Source organism: Rhipicephalus sanguineus, chromosome 2 (genome assembly GCF_013339695.2).
Source record: "Rhipicephalus sanguineus isolate Rsan-2018 chromosome 2, BIME_Rsan_1.4, whole genome shotgun sequence".
NCBI classification, from domain to species: Eukaryota; Metazoa; Arthropoda; class Arachnida; order Ixodida; family Ixodidae; genus Rhipicephalus; species Rhipicephalus sanguineus.
The window spans coordinates 93,033,904-93,053,454 of record NC_051177.1 but is presented as its reverse complement, the minus strand read 5'-3'; the positions used below and the strand labels follow the sequence as shown (position 1 = coordinate 93,053,454).

At 45.6% G+C, this 19,551-nt stretch overlaps 1 protein-coding gene across 1 annotated transcript in view; it reads left to right on the top strand.

Annotated features, from left to right (window-relative positions):
• The window catches only part of LOC119383399 (uncharacterized), a 78,033-nt gene extending 71,410 nt beyond the window's left edge, over window positions 1–6,623 (top strand). Inside the window, exon 5 of the mRNA XM_037651505.2 lies at window positions 6,420–6,623. The gene's annotated coding sequence lies outside the window, so the exon portion shown is untranslated. The remainder of the gene's footprint in view (window positions 1–6,419) is intronic.
• The last annotated feature ends 12,928 nt before the right edge of the window (window positions 6,624–19,551 follow it).

Sequence of the window (19,551 nt, the reverse complement as noted above, 5' to 3'; positions counted from 1 at the left end):
AGCTCTTTCATTAGCATGATACACGGCAAACAATTAATTATCAGAAACTCAAATGCTGTGTTTCTGACGAAATGGTAGGTGTGGAGGGAACTTGAAACACCAAGTATTTGCTTTCTAGTCTCGCACAGGCAGTGAAATTTGTGGTTGGCTGTAGGTTGGCTGTAGGTTATGAATGTTGTGCAGTTGGCAACACTGCACTACTGAACTTGGTGTTTATATTTGTAAATGCTGCAAGACTTAAAATCAAGGAAGGAAAGAAAGAAATAGATGGGAAGACAGGCAGGTTAGCCACTTCTCAACTGGCTGGCCATGCTGTGCAAAGGAAGAAGTACGAGGAATAAGGATAATAAAAAGAAAATTTACAGAAAAAGAACAAAGCAGGAAAGAAGAGTATGATGCCTCGTAAAGTCTGTCTCTAAGCTCACTTTTGCGTAAGAAGCACAGCAGCACTTTCAATGTTAACATCAAATGGGAGCAGCAGTGAAAAAGCTCTGGAATCTGTTTTCCCTGAGATTAAAAAAAAACGCTTTATCTACACTGCCAGTTTTGTTTATGTACTGAATTAGTTCTTGGTGTTCGAGTGCATTAGGATAATAAACTTAGAGTTAAAAGATTGTACATGCATGGACGTCTAACTGAATTTAGGCCGGTTATCTGAATTAGGTATTGTGTGTGCTTTACAGCTGTTTAGTGCAGCACGAAATAGTGAGTCACTGCAAAAAATCTGTACATTTTTTTCTTTGCAGATGGTCTCAAGATGGCACATGCAACGCTATGCAGCTGTGGACACCAGCAGCTTGATAAGAACTCTTGGAGCTCATCTGGATGCTTCACAGGACCTGGGTTGGTAGCAGTAATCTCGTTAGGAGAGAGTGATCAAATAGAATCCATTTCTGAATTGTGCAGTGCATACCTGTGTTAATGAAGCAAGTCATTGATACATGGAAACATTGCGAGTATCACTATTTGAGTCCAATGTCATGGTAGCTCTTATCTCATCATCCGATACAGTATGCAGAATCTGCACCTGCTCTCTGTCACGCCTATAACACTATATGAATTTACAGTGGAGTGCCTCGATAATAGACACCTGTAGCATGATATTGACTGTATTGTGAGGGATCATAGTGTTCCTGGCGAAATGGTCAGTACTTATATAACGGCAGTGCTAAGAAGACAAGGCAAGAAAGTGCACATCAAGAGCGCTTACTCACAACTGAAAGCTTTATTGCCTAAACTTGAACCTCGCCTATTACCCGCCAACTAGTTCACATTCCCGTTTTGCTTCAAACGATCAGTATTGTGATGCATTACCTTAACAATGAAGTGGCATATACATCGATATACATTGAAGCTCACTAGCGCATTGTTATTATGGTGTTTAACTTTATTTTGTGTTCGGTAGTTGCAAAACCGTTCACAATTTGCGACACAAATGTTAGTCCTGTTGTGAGTCACAACAGGACTAACATAGGATGGGCTGCATGCGCCTTGTGTTATCACTGTTATCACTGTTAACAGTTATCACTGTTAGGAAAATTTTTACATTCATTTCCCCTTGACAGTTATATTAATTGCTTGTCTAGTTTGTGTTGGCTAGGGGAGATTTAAGGTAACAGCAAGCAGTAAGCAGCATATAAATTTTCAGTATGCACGCATTCATAGTTGGCAGAAGCAGGATGGTGCAGTGCTTACAGGCAGGTGCTATGTGCACAGCTGGTTTAGTCCAAAGTGCTGTGAGAAGGACAACATCTAGATGTTGCTTTGGCATTAACAGGTTTTATATTTAAATGTAAATTAAAAAATCGAGGCTGTCCACTGTGGCATGCCTCATAAGTACTATATATCTATTTTGTCCCGTCTAGCCTAGGATTTTAAATAATTTAGTTGGGAGAAACATGCACTAAGTTTTGAGGATAAATGAATTATTTTGTATAGGAGTTGCCTCCACAAAACAACAAGCAACACTGCACACTAGCTATTGTACCTTGTTCTTTTGCTAGGTGTATAAAAACATGGCAGCAAAACATGGACAAGCAATTGAGCCTCGTCTTTCTGTATTATAATGCTGCGTCTTTCTAGATATTACAAGAATGAAGTGTGCTGCACACTTATTGCATTCTCACAAGAAAATACTTGGCAGCTTCTTAATTTTGTATTTTTCTGTTTTTTCGGAGAAGTCTGCAGTAAGAGAAGACAAGTGGGTATTTTGTATGGATGCAGAAAGCTTAATGGACTTCTTTGCTTGATATCTTTTTCAGGAAGACTGAACACTTTTGGCAAAGCAGCAACAGTTCTGGCCCACCTGTTTGTCTACAAGACGGTCTCTTCTGTGAACACTCCTGTGCCTTACAGTATACTATACTGATGATCTTGTACATCTCTCAGTATTTAGGATTGTCAGCACTTGGACTGCTGCACTGTGTTATGCACGGTGCTGAGTCCAAACTTTCCAATAACAGTGTGCATTTGAAAATTTTACATGGCTTGAAAAGATGCTGAATGTAACTCATTTATTTACTAAGCATGGTTCTTGACTGTTTTACAGCCGTTATTTATTCCCTGTTCAATTTTTATTCAACCTCATGGCATGTCCTCTAATGTGCCAAGCCACCACCAGTATTGATGGGCAATTTTTAATTCAAAGCATGTTATTGCCTAACTCCGAGGCAACTTTCCTGTCACGGTATTCGCGGATTCATTTTCAATGTGGCACTTCTGCATGAGCCATAAATTGAGCTGTTGAAGGTGACGAGGAACCAATTTTCCGGTCGCATTTATGGCACTAGCTGGCATGTAAATATTGTAACCATTGTCTACTATTTGCATAATAATACGGGTGAATAGGGTTGCGAAATAATGCCATGTTCCCAAGCTTAACTTTATAAATTTACCATTATTCTTAAAAATATGTGAATAAAGGCGACTGTGTTTACAAACATTAGCAGATGGATCTATGGTCGACACCACAGGTCTTTCTACAAAACATTGAACTGCACAATCATGCGTAACATGTTTTCATGCCTGAGGGCAACTAATGCAATATATAAGAAAAATGGTACACCACCATGCCTAAGTGTTGCAAGCCTTTATTACTTATCGAGTTGCCTTCATGTGTAAGGCAGACACCAAGTTCTCTGTGCATCAGGGGCATAGGCAAGAAATTTTTTTCGGGGGGGGGGGGGGGTCGTCTCTTGATTTGAAGTGGGAGCCGGGCAGGCAGATGTGTTCAGTTGTCATTTTGGCCTGTATGCCATAGCAAAAAAAAAAATTTCGAGGGGGGGGGGGGCGAGGGAGGCCCGGTGTGCCCCCCCTGGCTACGCCACTGCTGTGCATGCCATCTCTTTGGATTGTACTTGCATACTGGCATTCGAAGTGTATGTGTCTTCCTTTGTGATGAATTTCGAACTATACTTTCATAATATTTTACTGCTGTGAATAGTGCTCAGGTTGCATTGTGTATGTTGTTTCATCTGTTCAATAATGAGCATAGGTTCTGTGGTAGATGAAAATGTATAATTTACATTGACATGTGAATGTTATTGTTTTGATTCTAATAAAGTGCTACAACCAGCATTTATTGTATCATTTGAAGTTTTAAGAATTTGTAATGAATTCAAACAAAAAAGTCCTTGTACATTGTAAAAGAAATTGTTCAGGCTCTTATATGGGTCGTGGTTCTCTAGCCATGGATGTTTGGAGACCCCTTGGGACTGGTGGAAGTGATGAGGGACCCCTTGCAGGTGAGAAGTAAGGAGGGGGGTGTGAGGGCTTATAAATTACACAACATGCAGCGTGAAATAGGTGCCTTGCGTTTCTCCGTGGCAAAGAATGGTCAAACTAATGTGCCACGCCAATTCAATCTCAACAGCGTGTCACTAAGTTGTGCGATCTGCCGCCACATTTCAGCTGTTCTCGCTACGCTTTCTCTTCAAATATGCAAGCCTGGAAAAGCACATGTGGTAGAAAATTGCAGTAAAACGCTTTATAGCCATCTCATGAAAGCATCAGTCAGCTCCGCCGCAATGCATAACCGTTATGCGGTGAAGCAAAACAAAAAATAGTGGGGGCCGCTGTCATTGGACATACTGTTTCTTCAAAAAAGGCGTATTTCTTTTTTTGTTCGAAGATGCGTTTCGCGGACCCCCAGAAATGGCTTCGCTGACCCCCCCCCCCCCCCCCCCTCTTGAGAACCACTGCATGCTACAGATAATGCTTGCGTTACCAGATGGGTTTAACCAGTGATTCTTGCAAAACATCGTGCAAATAAGCGACAGGCAGTGAACGAAAACAGATCAACTGTGATCGAACATTGATGGTTGATCATTTATCAATGGTCGCATAATTTGTAGATTTGGAAATCAACTACAGGTACACGATGGTAGTAGGAGTGCACATGGCACCCACTTTTTTTCAGTTTTTATTTATCTGCTGCACTCATGTTCGTGCTATGTGTAATCCTGAATCACGAAAAGTCAAGTTGTGTCCTGCCGTGACAAAAATATCCTAATTAAAATGACACCTTATTTCTGAAGAACAGCTGTTTCACTGAGGCAACAATAATGCCTTATTTTTTTTAATAGGTACTGCACAATCTCTTCAGTAGTGGTGCCAACTACACGCGGACTTTCGCAATACAGAGGCGCAACAGTATTATCTTTTCTATTTTAAGGGTGACATGTCACTCGCGAATTAATGGACATCGTGCTTAACCTTGGTGGACGCCTTCGACATACATTTAACGGCGGCGTGATACGGAAGAGTAAAGGTTACTTAGTAAAGGTAGCTAGTCTCCGAGTATAAAAGCAATTAAATACTGACTATGACTAATTCAGAAGCACTGTATGTCGTGCTTCAGCGCGCGTAAGTGCTCATCACGCAAATATTCGTCTAACTGCTCAGAGGTGCCGCTGACCCTGCGTGCAGATCGCAACAGCACCTACACGCGCAATAAATGCACGAGCTTGTATAGGTGCACGCTAAAATACCCTTGGAACTCTGACATCGACGTATGTAACAAAAATATGCGACATATGGTGGTCTTCGAACAGCTGAGAACGCACTGCCGACACTTGCAGCTCGCGGCAAAAATAACCAAAACTGCTCCAACAGCACACGCTCGTAGAATACACATACGTGAGTTTCGCTATCTAAAGGTACTTTTCACGCCGGTATGAGCAAATTTTTGGGCGAGCCAGACATCCACGATGTATGGTGAACACACAAAAAACACACGTTTATCATTTCTCTTGCGGCACGACAAACAACGAACAGAAGTCGGAGCTGAAGGTGCTAACGGTGGCCTTCGTGAGTTCATGGCGCCGCGCTAACTATTTACTAACCTAATCCACGCGCAAACACACGCCGGTGATGCAAAAAAAGAAGTAGCAAGCTCCACCCTCTCGTTGCAAACTACTTTGTAAATATATAAGGCCGTGAAAAGTCAACGAAGCACGCGGTGGCTCAGTGGCGTAGTAGTTAGTGTGTCTGCTTTCGGTGCTTGTGGTCATGAGTGCGATTCCTGTATCGTGTGCGATTTGTATGTGTTGTCATATGTGCATGTTTACATTGATGTCCATTTTCTAATTACCCCTAGAGCTACGCATTACAGAAATTATTCCATGAAACGCTGTTCGAGTGCTTCTTTTTCGCAGCCGCTTTGTGTGCCGTAGCTGCCGCCACGTCAAGTTGCGCCAGCTATGGAGGGTAAAAACAACTAACCGACACATAATGTATGACCTTCGAGATTCCGTGATTGTCACTCGCTAAGCCTACATCGTTGATTATTTGAGTATGGCTCTCGAAAACGGTGCCGAATCGACACGAATACCTTGCTGTCGAAGTTTAAGGACGTGAACCTAAAGCAAATAAAAGCATCAGTTCGGAGATAACGAGCGACAGAGCGCGCGACCGCCACTTTGATTAGATCCGAGGTGGGCGGCAATCGCTTTCGGCGGCGCGGCCATGTTTACCGGGCGTGCGTATGCGCAGTTCACACCCGGTATTCTGGTACACGCAAAGCAATTTGAGTATACCGGTGTGCCGGACAGACTAAAATCCTCTAATGTATGCGTTTTGGTTGCGAGCGCTCTAAGTGTTTTGATTGCGTGAATGTGTGCGCGTATGAATGTGCCATTTTCTGTGCTCGATTAATTTTATTTCAAAGCTGTTTCAACGTGATAGCTTTACTCCCTCGGAGGAGTGCTTTCACTCTATCGCAGACGGAGTACTGTACTCCATGAGGAGGCGTTGAATCACTCCCTGTCTAGAGGGAGTTGTTTCACCCCGTAAAAGGGAGTGCCCAGCGGGACAAGCCAAAACTCTCACAAAGGGAGTGCCCCGACGCCCTTTCTTCTAAGAGTGTACGGTGCAATGCAGCGTCACTTGTATAACGTCTACCTGCGCGTATCTCGTTTCAGTTCGATGTGCTCCGCGACCACCGCCACAGTCGCTTCCTCGACCACGGCCCCAGCAAGGCCCCATGGTCCCCTCGTGCGCTCAGTGGCCCGCTTCAACTCCTCCGTGGGGGCTCTGCGTTCGATACGTCCTTCGTCTATGCGTGGCCACAACATGTACTACTTACTAGTTTACCATGTAAACAATAAAGTGTCTATTTTCCCCCATGGTCTTTTCCTGGCTCCGGGCTGAATCTGCTGTGGGCCGGCCGACGCGGGGCAAGAAGCTCATCGGACAAGGAAAGAACGTCCTCATATCAAGGGCCTTGGGGGCTTTTGAGCATAGAGAGAAAGAGAGATCGCGAAGGTGGCTTAACTGTTGGGCGAATTGATACAATATGGTCTTTTAGCAGTGCCGGTTAGAACACATTCGGCTATAGAACCAGTTTAAATCAACTGACTTAGGCAAATAATGACCAACCTGTCGTTTTTCATTCCACATCTCTCTTATCTTCTCTTTCGCAACCGCGACGGCTATCGAGCCATAAAGTTGTTATGTATTGACTATTCGAAGTAGCCGCCAACTAAGATAGTAAAACGTTGGATATAAGCAGTGTAATGGCGACGTACTGCACGCGTGCCAGATACAATACCACGCATTAATTTGCGTTGAAATAATGCTGCGTTTTGGCAAAGAGATCAACAATGCCCCAGTCCTCCCAATCGTTTCTAACACCACCATGAGCATTCCATCATAATTGCCAAATTTTTTAGAAAGCTCAAGCAAACCATCCGTCGAGCGAGTCACTGCATGGATGAATGTAAAGAGACCACTGCTGTTATAGACTGTGGCACCGCTGATGGGTACAGTGAATATTCTACTGCGTCATTAATATTTCTTAACTGTTGTGAACAGTCATCATGCGCGTTGCAATGCCTGGGCAACGTAATGTATATATACGTATACAGGAGTGAGAGAGAGAGAGAGATGCTCTTTATTAGAAATACAGATTTTTGCCGGCGCCAGTATACCGCTGGCATGCTACTCTGTGTAGGGATTGGGAATGGGATTGACAGATTAAAGAAGAGAGGGGAGGAAATAATAATAGAAAGAAAGAATATAAAAAATGCGATAGCAAGTGAACCTGATAGAAATATTTACAAGGAGGGTTTCAGGTAAGATAAGGCTTTGCTATGTGAAATAGCCAACCATTAAAGCTTTTCGACTAGGCCAGTTTTTGATAGGTAATTAAACGGTGCCTGTAAAACCTGTCGCTGCTTTGAAGGGCTGGGCACTGGGCCTAATGAGTTGTGTAATGTTAAGTGATCGTGACAGATCATGTCCATCTGTCGCTCAAGCAATTGTCTCTCATCGCGGTACGCGGAACATTCCAGTAATATGTGCTCCACTGTCTCTATGCTGCCACAGTTATCACAGCAGCGACTAGTGGTGTGCCCTATGCGGTACGAATAACTGTTCGTGCATGCCACATTCAGTCGAAGACGATGATACAGCGTCTCAAGTTGGCGAGGAAGTGTTGGGGAAATTTTCACTCTCACTTCTGGGTCAATGCATCGCAGACAGTTATCTTAGTGGAGCGGCAGATTCCAGAGGCGGTCGTTTTCTTGACAGGCATATTTTCTTGCGAACTTCGAGGCGTCAACTTTAGTAAAAAATATTCTTCTGAAATTCCGGTAGTGGAGTCCTTTTCGGGCTGCTTCATCCGCTTTTTCGTTTCCTGAAATACCAGCATGGCTAGGTATTCATTGGAACTTAATGTAATGTCCTGCAATCTTAGCCTTGTGATGAAGATAGGCGATATCAGGTTACACTTTGGTGATTACCATGCTTATACCCGTTCCACATACTTTGTAGGGCTGCTTTAGAATCTGCAAATATCACCCATTTTTGGCAGCTGCTGTCGTAGTATAAACATAAGAGCCTCCTTAATGCCATATAGCTCAGCTGACGTAGATGATGTCGCTCTCTCAGGACGATACGAGAGGGATTTTCCTGTAGAGGGCACATAAACTCCGTACGACAATCTACGTTGGGTTGTAGAACCGTCTGTGAATATGTGCGTTTCGGCTGCGTATTCTTTATACATATACTCCAACGCCATCTGATTAGTTGCTGCTTGGGGCATTTTCCTTTTTGCACTGATTCCGGGGATATATGGCGCAATTTCTAGTGGTGCCAGTGTCCAGGGTGAGATGTTCTTTGGCATAATAGGTGACGCCTGAGCAGGGATCGAAATACGTGCGCATATGCTTCCGACGGCCTTCCCGAAGCTAGATGTAGCATTGGCTGTAGAAATATTCTTTAAAAAGTTGGTCTTGTTGTAAATAACGTGTCTGAGGTGAATCCGAAGCGTCTCCTGTGAAGATATCACTTCAAGAGGCAGGCATCCGGCTTCTGCTACAGTTGCTATTCGAGACGATCCCTTTGGAAGGCCAAGACATATTCGACGACAGTTGTTGCGTGCTGCCTCAAGTTTTCTCTTGCTTGTATAAGACATATTATGCAGTATGGGCAGGTAATAACGCAAGGTCCCGTCGACGTAGGCCTTTTGGAGGAGCACCATTGATCGGCAGTTGCTGCCCCACTGTGACCGGCCAAAAATCGGAATACGTGCGATGCCGACGAAATCTTCTCAGTCAGTTTCTTCACTTGGGGAGACCATGTGAGATTCCTATCAATCGTAACCCCAAGGAACCTTTGTGCCTTCACGTATGGAAGGGTGCGACCACCCAACACTAGTGGATATTTTTCCATTCTTCTCCTCGAGAAAGCCATAGCAACGCTTTTGTCGGGGGACAGTTTGAGACCTCTTGAATTTAGGTAGGCCGATATGTTTGCCAGCGCTCTCTGGAGACGTTGTTGGGTGATTCTGCGGGAACGTGCCGCACTCCAAATGCAGATATCGTCCGCATACAGTGTGATGCTGACGCCACGGGGCAGGTTTCTTTTCAGATGTATAAGTACTAGATTAAATAATACTGGGCTCAACACAGCTCCTTGTGGTACTCCCTTTTCGACGGCATGAAACGTTGTAGGGCCCTCCGGTGTACACATGAAAAGTTGGCGCCCTTGAAGATAGTCTGCAATCCATGCGTAGAGCCGTCCTCCAAGACCAAGGGTTTCCAAAGCATCGAGTATTGCTTTATGATAGACGGAATCATACGCGGCCTTAATGTCTAAAAATAATGCAGTAGGTGTGTTTCCACAAGCCAATTCTTCCACTGATGCGATCAAGGCAATGACATTGTCAACGGCAGACCTATTTTGACGGAAGCCATTCATTTCCTCCGGGTAAATTTTCTTAGTCTCCAGGAACCAATTGAGTCGTTTGTGAATCATTTTTTCGAATAGCTTCCCTACACAACTAAGTAGAGATATGGGTCTGAAGGAGGCGTAATTTGTTGGCTGCTTTCCTGGCTTCAATATAGGAATAACTTTGGCTAGTTTCCATTCCTTCGGAACCTCCCCACTTATCCACGAGGCGTTACAGTACTCCAAAAGACGTAGGCGAGATGTGGGGCTTAAATTTGCGAGAGCTGCATAACTCACTCCGTCATGGCCAGGAGTTGATCGCTTGTTCGTGTCGCCGATTGCTGCCTTGAGCTCTTCAATTGTGAAAAGTTCCTCTAAGTCAGAAAAGGTCGCTCGAGGAGTACGAGTCTGATGATTTGCAATGTTCAGAGATGGTGCTGCCCCCTGGAAACGAGCCTACAGTACTGCACTGCTACCTCTTTCAGTTATGCGCGCTCATGCAATGACAGCGCGAGGAAAGGGTAAAGCTGTTGCGGCTCTTTGCGAATGCCTCTGATGACTCGCTAGATTTTGCTCAGCGGTTTGCGTATATCTAGCGTACCACAAAAATCTTTCCACCTTTTTCGGTTCAGTTTGCTTAAGTACCGTCGTATGTGCCTTTGTGCCCGTCGGCAAGCTCTGAGGTCTTCAATATTTTTTGTACGTAGAGCCTTCCTTTCGGCACGCCTTCGAATGGCACATAATCGTTCGAATTCTTCGTCGTTCGTTGGCAGATTACAACGTTCAACGACAGAGCGGGTGCTTTTTTGGAGGCAATGAGCTATTGTCGGTATTAATTCTGCATTCGTTGTCGAGGCTGTGATCCCTTTGTCTACCACTGCTGTGTAAGCATCCCAGTCTACCAACTTCAGTGCCACTTTACTGGGCGACGTCCGAAGATGACGGGCAGAGATTAGGATAGGGTAGTGATCGCTTCCTCGAGTCTCGAAGTCTGTACACCATCAAAACATTGGGACCACTTGACTTGATACGAATGTGACATCAATGCAGCTGACAGCCTTCGGATTTTTCAGGTAAGTTATGCTGCCATCATTTAAGGGCTATATGTTGTATTTTGCAAGAAGTTTGGCCAGCTTAGCACCACGAGCACATGTATATGAACTGCCCCAGATCTCGTTATGTGCGTTGAAATCGCCACAAATAATATGTGGAGACTGAGTGCTTGTCAACAAGCTTTAGAGTCTTGATACGTCGAACAGTGATCCTGGTTCCAAGTAAACGCCGATTAGGGTAAACACTTCAGATCCAATTATTGTGGTTGCGCAAACGTACTCATTCTTGTCATGTGGTCCTACGTCAATCACACATGCAGGTACGTCGTTTCGAAATCCAACAAGGAGTCGGCTAATTCCGTTTTGTCGCCTGGAATGATGAAAATAATAACCTTTTAACCTAAACTGCTCGTCGACGCGAGACTCAGAAATGACCATGAACGGGAAATGATACACTCGCGCAAGATACTTAAGTCTGGTAACTTTGACCGCAAACCGCGAGCATTCCACTGGAAAATAGTACATGCGCGAAGGTGCTTGTTGGTGGACACCGCTGGCCAGTCAATTGGTAGCGAATCCATGGTTGTTACTCAGAAGAATCACGGCGTTGCGCCGTGAAAGAAGTCGTCACTAGTGGTTCAAAAGCCAGGACTGCCTGTACCTCTGGGATGTCTTTCGACGATGGGTTGGCACATAGGAGATCCTTGATTGCCGCGAACATCATGGGGATCAGCATTCCTGATATTTCCTGTACGGTGCTGCCACCCAACAGCTTTCCTTGGCTCTTCCTGCTCTGCTGCGACCTTGGGGACATTTGTTGTTGACTTGCATCTGGATCACTTGGACTTTTCTTGGCTCTTTGCAGATGATGATCTCTTCCGGTTTCCTTTCACGATTGATGCAAAAGACTTTTTCGACGTTGTGTCGCTGCGCTGTACTGTATTTTGTTGCTTTTGATTTGTAGATGTGAATATCATATCCGGATTCGGTGGTGGTTCTCGTCGTTTCCGCGCTTTTCCCTGGAATTGCTCCATTGTCCGTGCTAGAGTAGCTGCTTTCTTTTTGGGGCACCCGCCATATGATGCTGCATGATAAGCTCCACAGTTTGCACATCGAAGCTGAGAACGTGACGTACACTCCTTGTGCGCATGTGCGCCAGCGCATATCTTGCAGCGGATGGGGCCGTTGCAATATTTCGCTATATGTCCGTGCCTTTGACATCTGAAACACTAGGTAGCGGATCCTATATATTCCATTACAGGATAGCTGCAGAATCCAAATGACATTCGGTTTGGTAAAGGGGCGTCTTCAGAGAATTCGAGGATGACCGAGCGTCTTCGGGTCTCTGTTACAGCACCATCTTCGTTTGGAATGTAAGCAACTTGCCTTTTAGCAGATATGACTCCTTGTTCACTCAAATACTCCTTGAGGTCGTCATCCGAGAACTCAACTGGGACGTCCTGTATCCTCCCGTACGTGGCAGAGTAGGAGTATGGAACTCGTGCTTCTACAGCAATACCCGCCAGGTCTGTCACCGCGAGGAGGCGATTAGCTGCAGGAACTGAAGACATTGTCACCATGAGGCTGCCATCCTTGTTGAGACCATGGCTGAGTACCTTTTCTTGGGCTGTTGTCACGACTGCAGAAGACAGGAGATTTGGGTTGACTTTCCAGAAGCTTCGGTCAGGTTGATTTGACTTGAATAAGACAGGAACACCTGCGGCTCTGTTCTTTTTGTAGGAGGCAACAGTGAAAGCTGTCTGGTCCATCTCTTCGTTGTCTTCTGTAGAAGCCCTTGACTGAGCGTCGTCTTCATGGAGCCTTTTCCTTGCTTGTTCATCTTCTTTGTGGTCTACAGAATGAACCTGCTGACCTGATGCCTGATTACTTGCGGTGGATGCCATTAGAGCATTATGAAGGACGGGCGACAACGGAGGGCCGCCGCGCTGCTGCTTCTGGCCGACCCGTTTCGGGAGTCGGTCGCTGTACTTGCTTCGCAGTACGGTCACCCCCAGACCGTCGTTCGTTGAGGTCGAGGCACAGAAATTAAAAGATGAACTCTGCTCTCGCTAAAGAAGACTGAAAATTACAGGCTGGCATTGGGAAACCAGCCTTTTATACGTCGTCGTCTTCTTCCTCCCAGGAGTGAGAAGAACCGTAAAACAGGCATTCCTGCGTTACAATGAGGCAACCCGTGGTCTTCGGCCGTCATTGTGAGAAAGACGTACACGCAAACCAGGCTCTTTAAACCGAAATCTTATGCTCTCACACGCATGTTTACATCAAATGCCTTTACACGGCCCTGCACGGCCATACTACACCAGCTATCGGCAGCGCCTGTGCAGGGACTGTAGTTTTGATGACGTGGCAGCTGACGGCATGACGACGTAAAAACTGGCGGAAGCACGCGAGATTAAAGGCGAAGAGCTATCTCGGCCCATCATTGTACTTAGCGCGAAACTTTACCAAGGACAGACACAAAGAGCACACGTCACAAGCGCTTGAACAACGCGAAAGGTGTCTGCGAGCACTTGTATGCTATGTACTGCTTCCTACGGCGTTTCTTCTCTGAAAATCTACATGCCGACCTACTTCTGCGTGCGGTAAGTGCCGCTACATCATCAGATTCAGCCATGATGTGCACGCTCGGCCACATTTACAGGAAACACCAATATCCAATAGCTCATACCAGCTGATGTTTAACAGAAAAATTCGGAAAACTTATTTCATTTATGAACCTCATTATTGGGCGCCATATTAGGCACATTTTTCTCTAAAAGTATAACAAATGTTGTATTTATACGTTATTTGCATGTGACCGCCAAGCTGACGACAGGTGTTCCTGTGGCACGCCAATTAATTCCGACGCATTGGGGCCTGAAACCAACTCCCGTATACTCATCATTCAGAATTCTGGATATTAGTACCCCCGAAGGAACCACACAACACAGCCGATCAACATAAGGCGTAGAGTAGCTTGCATATTTGGACAGGCCTTCCAGAATTCAGTGCAGCATTCATTGTACGGCGACATTACCAGATACCATGGCTAACCATGGCAACGGAGGCTACGACAACGTGAAGCGATCGTATGGCAGGCTATGGCCGTGACAGAACATCGCACGAGACGGAACATAGCATGCCACGCCCATTCCTGGTTCGCTTACCTCTTGTCCGTATGGTTAGTTGTGATGTTTTAGCTCCAGGACTCATCATGTCACCACTCTCACTTTGAAGCACAGGCCGCTGACGATGAACTAATCTGCGGTCGATGGCAGTGCCAGAACGTATAATGCCTAGCCAGCAGTTCTTGTGCTTCTTCTTTCTGCTGGTGGTGCTTAGGCGTCTAGGTTTTTCTCGAAGTTTTAGGAAAATGGGCGGGAAGCGATGCACACTGTGCACAAAGTTTTCTTCAACGCCCGAAAATTCCACAGTGCGCATGCTCAGTGTGACTTGGGCATTTGTTCACGGTCAAAATGAGAATAGCGAAAGCTGCTAATCTCAACCTTGGTAAGCACGGGTCGATTGCATTTGGAATGTCAATTTATTTTCTTCGCATTCCTAGTGGCCGGGGTTAAAGCGTCGTACCACCATCTAGCTTGTGCACAGCCAGCGCCTCCTCTATTTTTTCAGTGCCTGGGCGAACGCTCTCCTCGGACCGTCGAGCACGCGCTCCGCGTCCGCTAGCCGCTGCCGCGTGGTGGCGCTGTGCAAGTAGACTACGGGAAGCTGGCGCAGAACGGCCGCTCGTATCACAAAGCCCACGAATTCGTGTTTGCATCCGAGTTTAATTGCATTTGTGCTTCTTACAGGCTTTCACAGGTACAGGGGGATGGAAAGAAACGCGAACATAGCTGGGCGCTGTTTTTTATCACGCTCTAACCGTGGTGGCAATAACAAGATGCTAGATGGTTTTTTATTGTGTCATGGATGACGTCGTCTTTTCATCAATCATTCAGGCTATAACCACTTGAAAATAAATGCGAAACAGCAAAGAATGCTGATGCCGCATGTTCGCGTGTCTTTCCATCCCCGCTGTACGTATTCCGCAGGCAGTCTGTCAGGCCGTGCTGCCAGTTCAATACTTGCATTCGAGTTTGATAGTATTCGCGTTTGATTTTCTATTTCAGGCTATTGCAATCGCCCCAATGCCTTAATATGTCATTCTGTTGTGTTCCACTGTGCAAATGGAACGGAAAGAAATCACGATTGTCTTTTTTTATTTCCCTTTATTGATAAAGAAAAAAAATCTCACAGGGTCCCTTATGCATTCATCTAAGACGACTGAAAGGCAAAGTCATCTTCTTCTTTTTCTTCCAGTCAACGTATTGAACATTCCCTGCCTCCCTCCGAGATATTTCTGCGCCTAACGTGGTTTTCTTACAGCCTCAAGGGTCGGAGGCAGTGCAAGCCTAACGTGGTTTTCTTACAGCATCAAGGGTCGGAGGCAGTGCAAGCTTTCTGCACATCAGTGGAGGCATGCACTGCCTCCGTGATCGGCCCATTTTGACCAAGCGAAGATGTAATATGACGACGTCACGATGATGTCACACAATTTTAGTATCTCTGACGTCCTATGATGACGTCATCACGTAATTATTTTTTGCATCGCTCGTGCTGACGCCGCCAACGGTCACTTTTCGCGTTTGAGGAGGCATCTAAGGCTTTCGCCTTAATACACTGTTCGGCTGTCGTTCCATGAAATTCCAGCTGCCGCTGGTGTTTAGTAGAGGTGGCTTGCAGTAATTAGGCGGGATAATTGGTCTCCTAAATACATCTTCAAACTACACTAGAATATGCAGCCGTCGTTTACGACGCGAAGATTTCATAGAATATAAGAAGAGGTGGCTTAAGAAGGATGCAGTAGCGTCACTCTTTGCATACTACCCTTCACGTTTGCAACCCAAGGTAACAACTGAACCAAGCATGGCAAGTATCCCTAAACGTGACCGTGTTGCGTCCGAACAGTCAACGAATGCATGTAGTACTAATAGCAACGCTGCCTCGCGAGCGCCGCCATGCGCATGCCGCGCTGACATTAGGTCCCGAAGCTGAAGAATCGGAGCCCATGGACACCACATGCGCTACGGGCGAAACAACCGACAATCATTATGTACAGTGTCACAATAAATGAGTGAACAAGGCTGAGCAGGCGGCCCCATGCGACAAAAGCGTCCAGGTCGACAGCCATTGGGCCTATCCTTTGCTCACTACAGAAAAGGGCAAATGGAAGAGAAAAGAAAGATGCCTGAGGAGCTAGATACTGAGGCTACAACAATCCGTCGACAAATACAAAGACGAGCTCAAGCAACTGACAACAGGCAGCGCCATTTTTCACGCCTTTCACACTGGCTCAAGTTGAGAGTCGGCACTGCGACTTTATACTTGAACGACAGCGTCTGTTCACACACATCGGCCAGTGTTGCAGGAAGCGCGCAGCATATATAGCTGTTTTTGTTTGTTTTTCGTACCACCACGATTTAACTGGTTTAAGCTCTGAAATGGCGGAATCACTTGGCATAGTTCCTCTGTTTCTGGCACCAGCTGTTGCTTTATCCCGGTGGCAACAAATGTAATTCTCAAAAGCTTTACGAAGGGAACGGGCGATCACATATATCCCTGGAAGCAGTCTAGTGACATTTCGTGCTATTTAGCGCATGAACTCCAGGCTTGCGTATAGTGCTACACCAGTAGACGGTAGCACGCATCGGCGAACTTTAAGCGTCCAGGCTTTCAGTATTAGCTCTTGGCAAATGCTGCTTTCGAAAATCGACTTTCAGACGGTCAAAAACCGACTCTCAGTTAAGCGAACGTAACGGTGACAAAACAATTTTCCGCGCATCCCTGGCATGCACTCTCTGGTATCGGGCTAGCAGACGGCGCGCGAGCGTCTCGATCAAATAGCCGCGAAAGACACATGCCTTCGAAATGGGCTGGTTGCCAGAACGACAAGTGCTGCATGATTCCAGTTTACAAGTTTTCATTATACTTTAAACAACGCGAATACAGCCGAAAACCGAACCATATAGCAGCTTCGAATGCAGCCACGGCATTCGTTTCCGCGAGCGCCGACGTGACGGCAGGTCTACTTCGGTGGCGGCGCCCGGCGGCTAAAAGCCGCACTAACGCCGACTGTCGGTTCCCGTTGCGCTCCGCTCCTTCGCCCAGGCACAGAAAGATAGAGGAGGCGCTGGCACAGCGCATTCCAACATCTCCACCTCATCTCTGCCGTGACAAAGGACGAAGCTTGCGATTGCGGACCATGACGCGGCGCGCACAGCCAGCTTAATGGAACCCGAAGCTGAACCGGGAGGCCCACGATCAATTTCTACGCGCATCCGATGACAATATTGCTGTTTACCGACCAGGGAGGGACCTAGCTGGCAAGCTTTCCGTTTTTACCGCAGAAATTGATCGAGCGGAAGAAAGACAGATTGGCAAGCCCCAGTTCTGCGGCGGGAAAAAGAATCCTGCAAATTTTCAACGTGTTCATGTGCAGGTAACACCAAATATAAAAAAAGAAGTTTGCCGTATAATACATAAAAAATTATATTAATTTACCTATAGTTGAAATGACAAACGCGTTCGAAAGCGTGTAAAAGGGGCGTCGACTAACACATCTAGCTAACTTGATGACGCTGTCCCGCCATATCTGTTGTGCTAAGCAAAACGTCGATAAGGAGTTTTCAGAACCTCTCACCTATGCCACTATATGCCACCTGTAGCGCACAATAAAACTGGTACTACGATTAAGACGGTGTAACCATGCGGCTTCCGCTGCGTTTACTTCATTATTTTCCATCCGCTCACGACGGTGTCAGCGGTATCGCCGTTCCCCTGTCAATCGGACGCCCCAAGGGAACTTGGTGTGCTAGCCCGCCGTCTAACGTTGGACTTGTGGAAGTCAGCGACATTTACAAGTGCACGGCTGCATACCTTGGACCCTGATCTTGAACTACGCATCCCGTCCAGCTTATCACGACGCGACTCTACCCTGCCGGTCCGTCCATAGCTTGGAGTGGCCTTCTCAAATATTCCTTTATTACTGGAATGGCTGAGAGCCCGTCATGTGAAGTCTGCGGGTGCAGCGAAACAATCGCGCACCATCTCTGTGAGTGCACCCGCTTCAACTCCGAAAAGAGCGGCCCTCTCACCCGCATTAGGCCAGCTGGACAACCGCCCTCTCACGGAGAACAAAATCATTGGGTCCTAGCCTACCCGGTCTTCAGCACGAGCCGCTATGACGGCGTTGTTGCGGTTTCTTCAAGCAATCGGACTGTCAAACTGTGACTGTTGTCAGAAAATGTTGCTGTGTAGTACTTGGACTACGGTCATAACCTTTTCTTTTTTTTTTCTTTTTTGTCGCGTGCTGTCATCACATCTCTTCTTCTTTTTCATTCTTTTACATCGCCTTTCCCACGTACAGGGTATCTTTGAGGTGATAATTTTTTTTTTATCTTTGAGGTGATAATTGTTCATCAAGAGTCAGTTTGTTGCTACACGCACGCGTTTCCCTTTTGCTGTTGCGGTTTGTTGTACGATAAAAGCTGGTCACTTTCTGTAATAAACTCAGGGCTTAAAGTCAGGGGGGGCCCGGGGGGGCCCGGCCCCCCCTCCGTTTTTTAAGGAGGGGCCCGGCCCCCTCTCGGCAGTCCGACGGTGGCACTGCGGCACCCCTTTGACAAGTGCTAGAGTTGAATTTTTTGGCAGTATTGCTTTGTGCGGGGAAATTATACTCTGCGATTTTCCGAATAATGATTTAATTGCGAATATTTGGTTGACGGGGCGTCAGCAAAGCAGAAGAAAACAGGTATCGGACGTCGTACTACTGAATGCAATTCACTGAGACACTGGATACCATGGGCAGCGCCTCCTCAAACCACGGGTCACCACCCTGTTCGACAAAGCTTCTTGGCACAGCATACAGTTTCACGAGGCACCTGAGTGTGAAGTGTGCTCGTGAATCGGTAACGGTTCACCTTGGTCTGCTTAGTTTGCCACTCAATTTTCATTCTTTTAGTTGTGCATCGCAAGTCTGTAATTGCAAAGACGCGTGTATTTTGCCAACTTTATTAGGCAAGTGGTAGTGAAAATAAAATATAACATTGTCGTGTCTGAGGTTCTGAATCCAGTGAGTCAACTAATGTTACTTATTTTGAGCTCACATATCTTTAAACTTTTACATCCCGAGTTATTTTTGAGAAATCTTTCCCAAAATAATTTCATTTAATGCTTGATTGGATGGACACGTTCAATGAGTGCCCGAAATACATTCGGAATAATATATGTATTTGTATAGCATTCATAAGCATTTGTTTAGTTTTAGAGACAGTTGGCTTCACTACACTGTGATCATCGCAAACACCTCTCTTAACGCTTAATCTATAGCATATATATATATATATATATATATATATATATATATATATATATATATATATATATATATATATATATATCTCGCTGATACGATTCTGCATAATACGTTTTTCAGCCTAATACGTTTTTGTTTCTATTCCGGGCCAACATCCCTTGGAAATAATGCATTTTCATGCGTTCAGTACGATAGCATTTTTGCCCAAAATTAGATAATACGACTGCGAAAGTGGATCTTGACCGATATATCTAGAAATCCTGCGTTTATTCTTCGGTATGCCAGCTCGCACCGCGTTCCAACAACCCACGATCTGCGCGTTGCAGAGCCGCTGAGGCCACCGCAGCATCGGTTTTTGCGGCTCAAAGATCGCTTATATATATAATATATATATATATATATATATATATATATATATATATATATATATATATATATATATATATATATATATAT